Raw genomic sequence first — 12,604 nt, 5'->3', positions numbered from 1 at the left:
GGGTGCTGAAAAGTTCATGGCTTTGGGTAAAAAAAAAAGTACAGAAGGATCAGTAAATTATGATTTATTCAACATATTCTCCTTATAGGCTCACACAGCAGTCCTTCAGATTTTCTAAGCGTTGTAAACGAACTCCAGAAGACTGGGATCCAACCAGGCCTTCCACAATACCCTTTAAACCAGGAATTTTTCAGCATGCCCGCATATATATGTACATATCTATATCTAAATATATATATCTAAATATATATATATATATATATATATATATATATATATATATATATATATATATATATATATATATATAGGGAGAGTTTACGGAAAAAACAAAAGACGAAGACAGGTGTTGTACAAAACAAACAGATGTATTAGTATAACGCTCATGTATATATATATATATATATATAATTGCAGCGTGGAAGGTGTTTGTAAGCCATTTAAGAAACACACAAAAGCCGTTCAATTCACTTCAACATTTAAGTTTAATTTGTCAAAATATTTTCGTCGCTAAAATCCGCGAACTGTTCACTGACAAAAATCCGTGCTGCATCACAATTGGAACAGCTCCATATAAGAAGGGGAGATAATCTCAAGTCTCAAGAAGTCTCTAAAACTGACATATCATTAAGGAAAAGAACTGGCTTATCGTCTAGAGATTGAGAATATAAAATAATACATGTTTCTGCCTCAGTAGGCATCATCAGCATAACAAGTGTCCTAACCAATCTCCAGCAGCCAAGGGGCATAGACATTATATAAAAAATGTAGAATATATTTATGGCATTGGTAATTTCCATAAATTGCACAAACATGAACTAAGGGAGATAACTCAGAATGGCCATTACCTTGCATGTGAATAACAAGTGCTCCATTGATTACGATGACGGGTTACAATTGATCTGACCAACACAACAGCCTGCTCATGAAATTAACACGCAAGTGGGTGAGTACTTTACCGACTCACTTAACCTTAACGTACTTCTCGGTGTTAGGTACCAACTGTGAATAACAGGTACTATTCATTTTTGCCAGCTGAGTGAACTGGAGCAACTTGAAGTAAAGCGTATTAATCAAGGGGTCAATACACCACCAGGAATTGAACTCTTGATCTCATGACTGTAAGCTGAATACCCTAACCACTAAGCCATGTGCCTTCACAACAGACAAATACAGACATGATCAATACCATAGCACATAAATTCTTGATTTATTAAAACTATCTCTGCCAAAGGCGGATGTGTCCGAATTAACAACTGATACCTGAGAACAGCTCCATATAAGAAGGGGAGATGATCTGAAGATTCAAGAATTTTTCCAAGGCGCAGGAGTGGCTGTGTGGTAAGTAGCTTGCTTACCAACCACATGGCTCTGGGTTCAGTCCCACTGCATGGCACCTTGGGCTAGTGTCTTCTACTATAGCCTCGGGCCGACCAAAGCCTTGTGAGAGGATTTGGTAGACGGAAACTGAAAGAATCCTGTCATATATATATATATATATGTGTGTTTGTGTGTCTGTGTTTGTCCCCCGAACATCGCTTGACAACCGATGCTGGTGTGTTTACATCCCCGTAACTTAGTGGTTCGGCAAAAGAGACCGAAAGAATAAGTACTAGGCTTACAAAGAATAAGTCCTGGGATCGATTTGCTCGACGAAAGGCAGTGCTCCAGCATGGCCACAGTCAAATGACTGAAGCAAGTAAAAGAGTAAAAGACTAAAGAGTGTGCCATTAAGGAAAAGCAAAAAAGAACAGGCTTATCGTCTGGAGATAAGAGAACAGCTGTGGAGACATGTTTCTGTCTCAATAGGTGTCTTCAGCATGACAGTTGTCTTAATCTATCTCTAACAGCCAAGGGATTTTGTAGGCTTATACAAAATGAGTGGAACACATTTATAGCTTAGGTAACTTACCTAAATTAAAGAAAAAATCGAGCAAAGAGAAATAACTCAAAGTGACCAGTGGCATGTATATAAACAACATAGACAAAATCTGGTATATATATATATATAATATATATACATATTTATATATATATGTATGTATGTATGTATATATGTGTATATATATATATATATATATATATATATATATATATATATATATATATATGTATGTATGTATATATATATATGTATATATATATATATATATATATATTATATATATATAGGGAGAGTTTACGAAAGAAAAAAAAAGACGAAGACAGGTGGTGTACAAAACAAACAGATGTATTAGTATAACACTCAGGAATAGAAAAAGTCTTTTACATTTCAAGCCTACGCTCTTCTACAGATAGGGACACAGAAAAAACGAGGAGAGAAAAAAAATGTGTGTAGTGGCTAACGATCTATCATGCCGACTATATATATATATATATATATGGCCTCATGGAGCTAATCAACGGCAGCATTGGTCCTATTTTTCTGGACTGCCATTTTAGCTTGTCGATAACTATTAATATATATATATATACTAGCAGTATCGCCCGGCGTTGCTCGAGTTTGTAAGGGAAATAACTATATAAGCATTTTTAGAGAGTTACTTCCCTTATATAAACCAAGCAAAAAATGCATTAAAAATGCAGGAAAATTATGGTAAATTTTTTTTTTAAATCGTAGACTCATCGTAGACGCGCACTAATACCCAGAAGGGCTCGATATGAATCATGACTATAAGATACCCGCTTTTGGTTAAACTGCACCGCAAAATGTGGGAGTAAGGAATCTAAATCGGAGTAGACACACACACACACAACTTCAGTTTTATATATAAAGATATATTAATAAACATATACAGAGAGAGAGAGAGAGATGAAAAGTGGTGAGGAGTCCATACAAATCAAAAATTATTGTTTAAAAAAATGTAAATAAAGTTGGAAAAGGCACAGAAGTATATTTTAGAGAATGTTTAGTAAAATATAACTGGTTTTGATGCATCCATCTTAACAAATATTAGAAATATTAGAAAGAATTTTCAGGAGAGTCAAAGAGAAAAAACATTTTTTGGAGGGTTTAGCAGTTTGTACCTATATTGAGTACACACACACACACACACACACACACACACACAGAGCTGGTCAGAACTACTGGCCACATCCCCTCAACAGAAAAAAGGATTTTAAAAAAAATACTTTGACCATATATCCCAAACACACATGCAGCAAAACAAATGGCAAATAATTCCACCCAAATTCTCTGAACAACCATCCTCAAAAAACATTTAGCCATTTTTCTCTCAATAGAAAAATGATAAAAAGAAAAGTGTTTTTGACAATATGCTCTCACACAGCTGGCTAAACTATGAATAACAAGCTTCCCATTCAATTCAAAAAGACTTTCTGAAACTTGAACTCTTGAACCATCCCCCCACTCCGAACCTACAGACAAAACATTTATAAGAGAATGACTGACAGCAAAATTCCAATATACTCTTTACTTGTTTCAGGCATATGACTGTGGCCATGCTGGAGCACCGCCCTTAGTCGAGCAAATCGACCCCAGGACTTATTCTTTGTAAGACTAGTACTTATTCTATCGGCCACTTTTGCCGAACCGCTAAGTTACGGAGACACAAACACACTAGCATCAGTTGTCAAGCGATGTTGGGGGGACAAACACAGACACACAAACATATACACACACATACATATACATACATACATACATACATACATACATATATATATATATATACATATATACGATGGGCTTCTTTCAGTTTCTGTTTACCAAATCCACTCACAAGGCTTTGGTCGGCCCGAGGCTATAGTAGAAGACACTTGACCAAGGTGCCACGCAGTGGGACTGAACCCGGAACCATGTGGTTCGTAAGCAAGCAACTTACCACACAGCCACTCCTACGTCTATGGGAGCAATATGGGTACAAACTGTTAAAACCCCCAAAAATATTTTATTTTCTCTCTGACTCCCCAGGAGGAAATGTGAAGAAGAGAAGAGATGTAGATTGGTTTGTTGGGGTAGGGTGTGTGAAAAGTTTTCTTGTTACATGTGGATGGAAGACACAGATCGGAGGGGGGGCTAGCAGATAGCAATGATACATCGATGCAGGGCATGAGACAGGGCCAAGAGGACAGGATTTGGTAATTAGAGGTAAGCTTAGTGCATATACATATATACAGGGGTTGGACAAAATAATGGAAACACCTTAAAATTTCAAACAAATTTATTTCAATATGGTGTAGGACCACCTTCGGCAGTAATTACATCTTGAATTCTATGAGGTATGGACTAATAAAAAGTTTGAATTGTTTCCAAAGGAACTTTTGTCCATTCTTCAGCTAAAACAATCTCCAGTTCTTGTAGTAATGATGGTGGAGGATATCGACTCCTTACTTGTTTTTTCTAAAATGCATCATAAATCATCATCATCATCATCATCATAATCGTTTAACGTCCGTTCTCCATGCTAGCATGGGTTGGACGGTTCGACCGGGGATCTGGGAAGCCAGAAGGCTGCACCAGGCTCCAGTCTTATCTGGCAATGTTTCTACAGCTGGATGCCCTTCCTAACGCCAACCACTCTGTGAGTGTAGTGGGTGCTTTTTACGTGCCACCCGCACAGTTGTTCAATAATATTGAGATCTGGGGACTGTGGTGGCCAGATAAGATGTTCAACTTCACTAGAATGTTCCTCGTGCCATTCAGTAATAACTTTAGCTGTGTGAATTGGTGCATTATCATCCTGAAAGATTGTGTTTCCTTCCAGAAACAATTCTGCAACCATAGGATGAATATGATCAGATAAAATGCTTAGTCTTGACAATTAATTCTACTGTGAAGGGAAACCATTGGGCCAGTGGATTTCCAAGTTATAGCCCCACCAGATCATCACAGATCCTCCCCCATATTTAACAGTTGGAAGAAGGCAGTCTGGGTCAAATGCTTCTTTTGGCTGTCTCTACACATATACTCAGCTGTTGGTCAGAAATAAGGTAAAGGGTGACTTGTCCAAGAAAATAACATTCTTCCACTGCTCTAGGAACAAATTCTATAAGTTTTTACTCCACTCTAAACACTTTGCAACATTTATTTTTGAAAGTAGCGGTTTTGTGATTGCAGCCCTCCTGTGAAATCCGGCTTTGTGCAGCTACTGGCAAACAGTTTTTGCAGAAACTGGCTTCTCAAGTTGGTCATTAAATTCTGAAGTAATTTTGGGAGCTATACATTTGTGATCCTTTTTAACAATTTGCGTAAGAATCTGACAGTCCCTATCTGAAAGTTTTGGTTTTCTTCCTGAGTTTTGTTTTAACGAAGAGGTTTTTCCCTCTTTCTCAAAGGCTGTCATTACTTTTGAGACAGTACTTCTTGATACACCAAACATTTCAGCTGTTTTCATTTCACTAGTACCTGTCATACAAGCACCAACAATTTAACCTCTTTGAAAGTCCAATAGGTCTGTGATTTTAATGAATTTTAATTACTTTTTTCTAATGATATCTGAAAAGAAACAGCAATTTTAGCAAAACATATTAAGCAACACTAATAATAAATAAAAAAACATAAAAATAAACAACTTTTTGACGGTATTATAGATATTTCAAAATTATGATGCTATGATGCTAGGTGTTTCGATTATTTTGTCCAACCCCTGTGTGTGTGTGTGTGTGTGTGTGTGTGTGTGTGTGTATAGATGAATAAATAAATAAATGGAGTTGAACAAAGATATATATATATATATATATGTGTGTGTGTGTGTGTATGTGTGTATGTATATATATATATACATATATATATGTATGTATGTATGTATGTATGCATGTATGTATGTATGTATGTATGTATGTATGTATGTATGTATGCATGTATGTATTTATGCATGTATGTATGTATGTAAATGTGTGTGTGTGTGTATATATATGTATGTGTGTGTGTGTGTACATTCATGCTACAGGTACCTGGGCATTGATGAAAATATATCATACAAGGGTTATGTGAATGAAGATAGAGTGACCCAAGAATATTATGCCAAACTATATTTCATCTGTCTTCAAGTTCTGAGTTCAAATGCTGCTGGGGTCAACTTTGCCTTTCATCCTTTCAGGGTCGACAAATTAAGTACCGGTGAAACACTGGGGTCAACACAATCAACTTACCCCCTCCCACAGAATTTCAGGCCTTGTGCTTATAGAAGAAAGGAATATTATGCCAAACTTAGAAAAATATGATAGTCACAGTTCTTCTCTTGTAATAAGGCAATATTTCACAATGCATTTGCAGTACCAGTGCTGATTCCAACATTTTGGATACCTGACTGGTCTGTAGAGGAAACGAAGGAATCTATGCCATAGATGTTAAAATCTACAAGATACTGACACCAACTGGAAATCACAGCAATAGCGATATCGACAGACATTACCTAAGAAGTGATGAAGGAGGTAGAAGCATAAAATCAGTGCAGATAGACTTTGAATGTCATATAATCTCTCTCAGACATCACTTCCTTAAACATCAGCAACAAAAATAAATACATTAACTTAGTGTTGAGAAGCGAAGAGAACAATAGTAGCAAAGAGCTTCTCAGGAAGCACTCTCTTCCTGCAGATCTCCCGTACAACCCCAAAACAGCCACCTTTGCAAAACTTTGGCATTACTTTTGGTAAAAACTCTTGAATCATCATCATCATCATCGTTTAACATTATTTTGTTTAAATTGAAATTAATGGCCCAAATGATCAACGAACAAAATTTTATTATTAGTATCTAGTTCCATAACCATTATTTTCAATTACGGCCTGTATATGACAGACTTCTTTCAGGTTCTCTCTACCAAATCCACTCGCAAAGTTTTGGTTAACCTGGGGCTATAATAGAAGATACTCGCTCAAGATCTCTGCAATGGGATAACACAGAACTATATGACTGGGAATCAAACTTGTAAACCAAACAGCCATGCTTGCACCTGTCACCCCTAAACTTTCCACAAGGACACACGGTATTTATTTCATAAGACCTGCTTCATCGTCATCGTCATCATCGTTTAACGTCCGTTTTCCATGCTAGCACGGGTTGGATGGTTCGACCGGGGTCTGGGAAGCCAGGAGGCTGCACCAGGCTCCAGTCTGATCTGGCAGTGTTTCTACAGCTGGATGCCCTTCCTAATGCCAACCACTCCGTGAGTGTAGTGGGTGCTTTTTACGTGCCACCGGCACAGAAGCCAGTCAAGGCAGTGCTGGTATCTGCCACGTTCGGATGGTGCTTTTTACATGCCACCAGCACAGGTGCCTGGGGAGACTGGCAAATGACCACGATCGGTTGGTGCTTTTACATGTCACTGACATGGATGCCAGTCAGGTGGCGCTGGCATCTGCCACATTCGGATGATGCTTTTTACGTGCCAGGGAAGAATGGCAGTGGCCATGATTGGTTGGTGCGGTGCTTTTTACATGCCACTGGCACAGAAGCCAGTCAAGGCTGCGCTGGCATCGGCCATGTTCGGATGGTGCTTTTTACGTGCCACTGGCACAGGAATGTTGTTTAGGAAAAATTGGTAGAAGACTTAATGATGAATTCAATCTGCAGAGATATGATTATTTCTTTCTTTTTTTCTTTCTTTATTTATTGGAAAAAAATATATTTTTGAACGAGTGGAACAATAATAGATGGTGATGTTATAAAATCTTATAGAAAATTTCTTGTCAAAATTGAATAATCTCGGTTGACATACTAAAACAGAAAATTTGAAAATTGCTGAAAGCTTCTATTTATTTATTTATTTATTTATCATTATACTTTTTAGTTTGTTTTTTTTTTAATTTTTTATTTGAGACAAAACATAATAATAATGATGATGATAATAATAATAATAATAATAAAAATAATAATAATAATGATGATGATGATGATGATAATAATAATAATAATAACAATAATAATAATAATAATAATAATAATAATAATAATAATAATAATAATGATGATGATAATAATAATAATAATAATAATGATGATGATGATGATAATAATAATAATAATAATAATAATAATAATAATGCATGTGCCTGGTGTACCTTTATCAGACGGGTAGTCATGCTGGGTATATTGGGCTTCCTATATTTTACCCCAGTGTCACTTTGATGGCATGAACTGCTCTCTCACAATAATAATAATAATAATAATAATAATAATAATAATAATAATAATGATAATGATAATAATAATAATAATGATAATGATGATGGTGATGATGATGATAATAATAATAATAATAATAATAACGATGATGATGATGATGATGATAATTGAAAATTTTAAGAAATATTCTAATTATTTCTCTGTTAAATAATTTAATGAAATAATGCAGTGTGAAAAAAAACAGGTTGTAATAACAAAGAAAAAAAAAATTGAAATAAAAAGATTTCACCTTGAGATGGTTTGCAATAAGTTCTAAGAAAGATTTTTCACAGGTTTATAATGAATGTTGATCTTCCCCCTGGGATATTATGGTGATATGAAAAAATTTTCAAAGAGATGGAGAAAAGCTTTAAGAAGGGAAAGGAAGAGGAAAAACAAACAAATAGAAGAAGAAGAAAGGGGTAGTTTGAGAGGGTGGATGAAAGTAATATAAGATAGGAGGAAACGATGGGGGAAGAAATAGAGGGAAAAACTGAACAGCAGCCTAAAAGAGACGACAAGAGAAGAGAAGAAAGATATTATTATTATTTAAGAAGATAAAGAAATGCTTTTTTTCTTTTGTTCCAATGTGTGGGGGGGAGGGGAAATACAGATTGTGAACACAAGAGGGGGGTGGAATGTTGTAGCTACTATTAGCGATATATTTCTTGTTGCTGGTGGTGGTGGTTGTGCTGATGTTGGTGCTGTTGTTATTGCTGCTGCTGTTGTTGTTATTGCTACTGTTGTTGCTGCTAGTGCTGTTGGTGCTGTTACTACCACTGCTGCTGGTGCTGCTGGTGCTGCTGTTAGTACCACTGCTGCTGGTGCTGGTGCTCGCTGCTGCTGATGTTGCTGCTGCTGCTGCTGCTGTTACTACCACTGCTGCTGCTACTGCTGGTGCTTGCTGCTGCTGCTGCTGCTGTTGGTGCTCGCTGCTGCTGCTGTTGCTGCTGCTGCTGTTAATACCACTGCTGCTGCTACTGCTGGTGCTCGCTGCTGCTGATGTTGCTGCTGCTGCTGTTAATACCACTGCTGCTGCTGATACTACCACTGCTGCTGCTACTGGTGCTCGCTGCTGCTGCTGCTACTACCACTGCTGCTGGTGCTGCTGCTGCTGAAGCTCGCTGCTGCTGGTGCTCACTGCTGCTGGTGTTGCTGCTGCTGCTATTACTACCACTGCTCCTGGTGCTGCTGCTGTTGTTGTTATTGCTACTGTTGTTGCTGGTGCTGGTACTGGTGCTGAAATGCCTGATTTTATGTTTCTGAATTCTGCCACAATAAAGGTTGTTAACCTCCCACCCTCTCTCCCTCTCTCCCTCTCTCTCTCCCACCAAACTTCCCTTCCACCCTCTCTCCATCCCTCCCATCCTCCCATCATCCCCATCGTCCCTCCACCCCTCCCCCTCTAACACTACAACTTTGATAACATAACTTTGATCACTAATCTATTGGAATTACTCTCTCTTTTACTCTTTTACTTGTTTCAGTCATTTGACTGTGGCCATGCTGGAGCACTGCCTTTAGTCGAGCAAATCAACCCCAGGACTTATTCTTTGTAAGCCCAGTACTTATTCTATCGGTCTCTTTTGCCGAACCGCTAAGTGACGGGGACGTAAACACACCAGCATCGGTTGTCAAGCAATGCTAGGGGGACAAACATACACACACACACATATATATATATACATACATATATACGACGGGCTTCTTTCAGTTTCCGTCTACCAAATCCACCCACAAGGCTTTGGTTGGCCCGAGGCTATAGTAGAAGACACTTGCCCAAGATGCCACGCAGTGGGACTGAACCCGGAACCATGTGGTTGGTAAGCAAGCTACTTACCACACAGCCACTCCTGCGCCTTTGGTACATTTTATCTATAAACGACAGAAACCTACATTATATTGTAAGAGTAGCAGTCGTGGCTGTGTGGTTAAGAAGCTGGTTTTGCAACCACTTGGTTTCCGGTTCAGTCCCACTGTGTGGCACCTAAACCAGGACTGCCATGTTATGTTGGCAAACAATCTTTACTACAAAGTACTGTTGCTGAATATCTCACATTGTGAGATTTAAAAATAGTAATTTTCTAATTAATTTTAGTATTTGGTTTGCAAGATTCTTTATGTGAATTCGTGTGTTGAAGCATATTTTATTGTGACTGAGGAGAGTCATTCTCCTTTAGTGCCTTATTAATTTAATACACTCACTGGTCTGATTTCCACTCATTTCATTCTTTTATTTTTTTATTGGTTTCAATCATTTGACTACAGCCATACTGGAGCCCCCAGGACTTATTCTTTGTAAGCCTAGTACTTATTCTATCGGTCTCTTTTGCCGAACCGCTAAGTTATGGGAATATAAACACACCAATGTTGGTTGTCAAGCGATGGTGAGGGGACAAACACACACACACACACACAAATATACGACAGGCTTCTTTCAGTTTCCGTCTACCAAATCCACTAACAAGGCTTTGGTCAGCCTGAGACTAGAGTAGAAGACACTTGCCCAAGGTGCCACGCAGTGGGACTGAACCCAGAACCATGTGATTGGAAAGCAAGCTACTTACCACACACCCACTCTTTACTTAGTTATTTTTTCTAAAATTTTCGTTGCAACCTTTTCAATCACTATTGAAAATGTTGCAAGACACAAGGAAAATTTTAAGAAAAAATAAATAAATAAATGATTGGAAATTGAACCAGTGAGTGTGTTGAATAATGAGACACTAAAAGAGAATGACTCTCCCCAGACACAATAACTAATTAATATTGCATTGTGGGATTTGGAGATTAGTAGATAGACAGTAGGTGTTGTTGGTATTCCTTCAGTTTACTTAGCCAAATCCTTGCACAGAGTGTTACTGAGTTAATTGCAGAGAAGGGAACATATAGATCCCTACTACTTAGATGTGTGTGTGTGCGTGTATGTGTACATACACTCCCCCCACTACACACACATATATATTTCTTTACTGCCCACAAGGGCTAAACATAGAGGGGACAAACAAGGAAAGACAAAGGGATTAAGTCGATTACATCGACCCCAGTACGTAACTGGTACTTATTTAATCGACACCGAAAGAATGAAAGGCAAAGTCGACCTCGGCAGAATTTGAACTCAGAACGTAGCGACAGGCGAAATACCGCTAAGCATTTCGCCTGGCATGCTAACGTTTCTGCCAGCTCGCCACCTTCCCTGCCACACACACACATATATATAAAAGATGGAGGTGGATATTGCACAAAACTAAATTTAAGACGTTTCAATTTAAGAGGGAACTTAATAAAAATGATTTTAAAAATTATATGAAGAAAAAATTACCATTTTCAATGAATCTCATCTTATCAAATATCAGTAAAAATTTATAAAAATTTGGATTAAAAACAGTTTATCTTCTGTCTTGACCACCAGACAGTTTTAACTTTTATATAATTTTTATAAATTTTTACTGATATTTGATGAGATGAGATTCATTGAAAATGGTAATATTTTCTTTATATAATTTTTAAAATCATTTTTATTAAATTTCCTCTTAAATTGAAATATCTTAAATTTACTTCTGTGCTATTTCCACCTCCATCTTTAAAAAAAAAAAAAATTTTGATTTGTATAGATCACTAATCTCTTTTCAACTATATATATATATATATATATATATATATATATATATATATATATATATATATATACATATATATGTTCTTATATTTCATCTTACACAATCAATTTATGAATATCTGATTGGGTTATGCAACACAAACTCAATGTTGTCCCCTGTAATATTCTTCTGTTACTACCTTTCCTGATGTTTTCTCCATCCTTTGCACTGAGGAGAATGGTAATACATAATTAGATTAATTTAATTTAATTATAATTATAATTATAATTAATTTTATTTTTTCCATGTTTCTTATATGTTGGTGTTATCATTTGAAACGGTCGTATGCATGGATTAAAATTTTATAAAACTTTCAACATCTTCTCTTCTCCATCTTTAGTTGTTAGTTGAGTTTATATAGGATTATATCCTATAAATGCTCATAACACACCACAGACTTGTTAAATTTTCATATTTAAAAATAAATACTTACATTAGTAAGCAACAATTTTAAAATGAAGAATCTTTATAAGAAATCTAACTTTGCCCCCCCCCCAAGCAAAAATGTTCTAATTGAACTCAACCTTTCTCATATACATATATATATATATATAAAATATTAGGGAGTATAACTCCAAACTTACAGAGAAAAATTCAATTTGGTATTAAATCAAATTTCACAATATAAATATTTAACATATATAGATTAGAGAAAAGCCACTATTATGTAATTCAAACAATGATAGACATAAACCGAATCATAAAGAAAAAATAAAATATATTATAAAACAAATAACTAGATCACAATATAAAATACATTATAAAACAAATAACTAGATCACAAAAATAAGAAATAAGTGGAAATTTTACCGGT

Source organism: Octopus sinensis, linkage group LG2 (genome assembly GCF_006345805.1).
Source record: "Octopus sinensis linkage group LG2, ASM634580v1, whole genome shotgun sequence".
NCBI classification, from domain to species: Eukaryota; Metazoa; Mollusca; class Cephalopoda; order Octopoda; family Octopodidae; genus Octopus; species Octopus sinensis.
The sequence above is the reverse complement of the archived record's forward strand: the minus strand, read 5'-3'. Positions refer to the sequence as shown.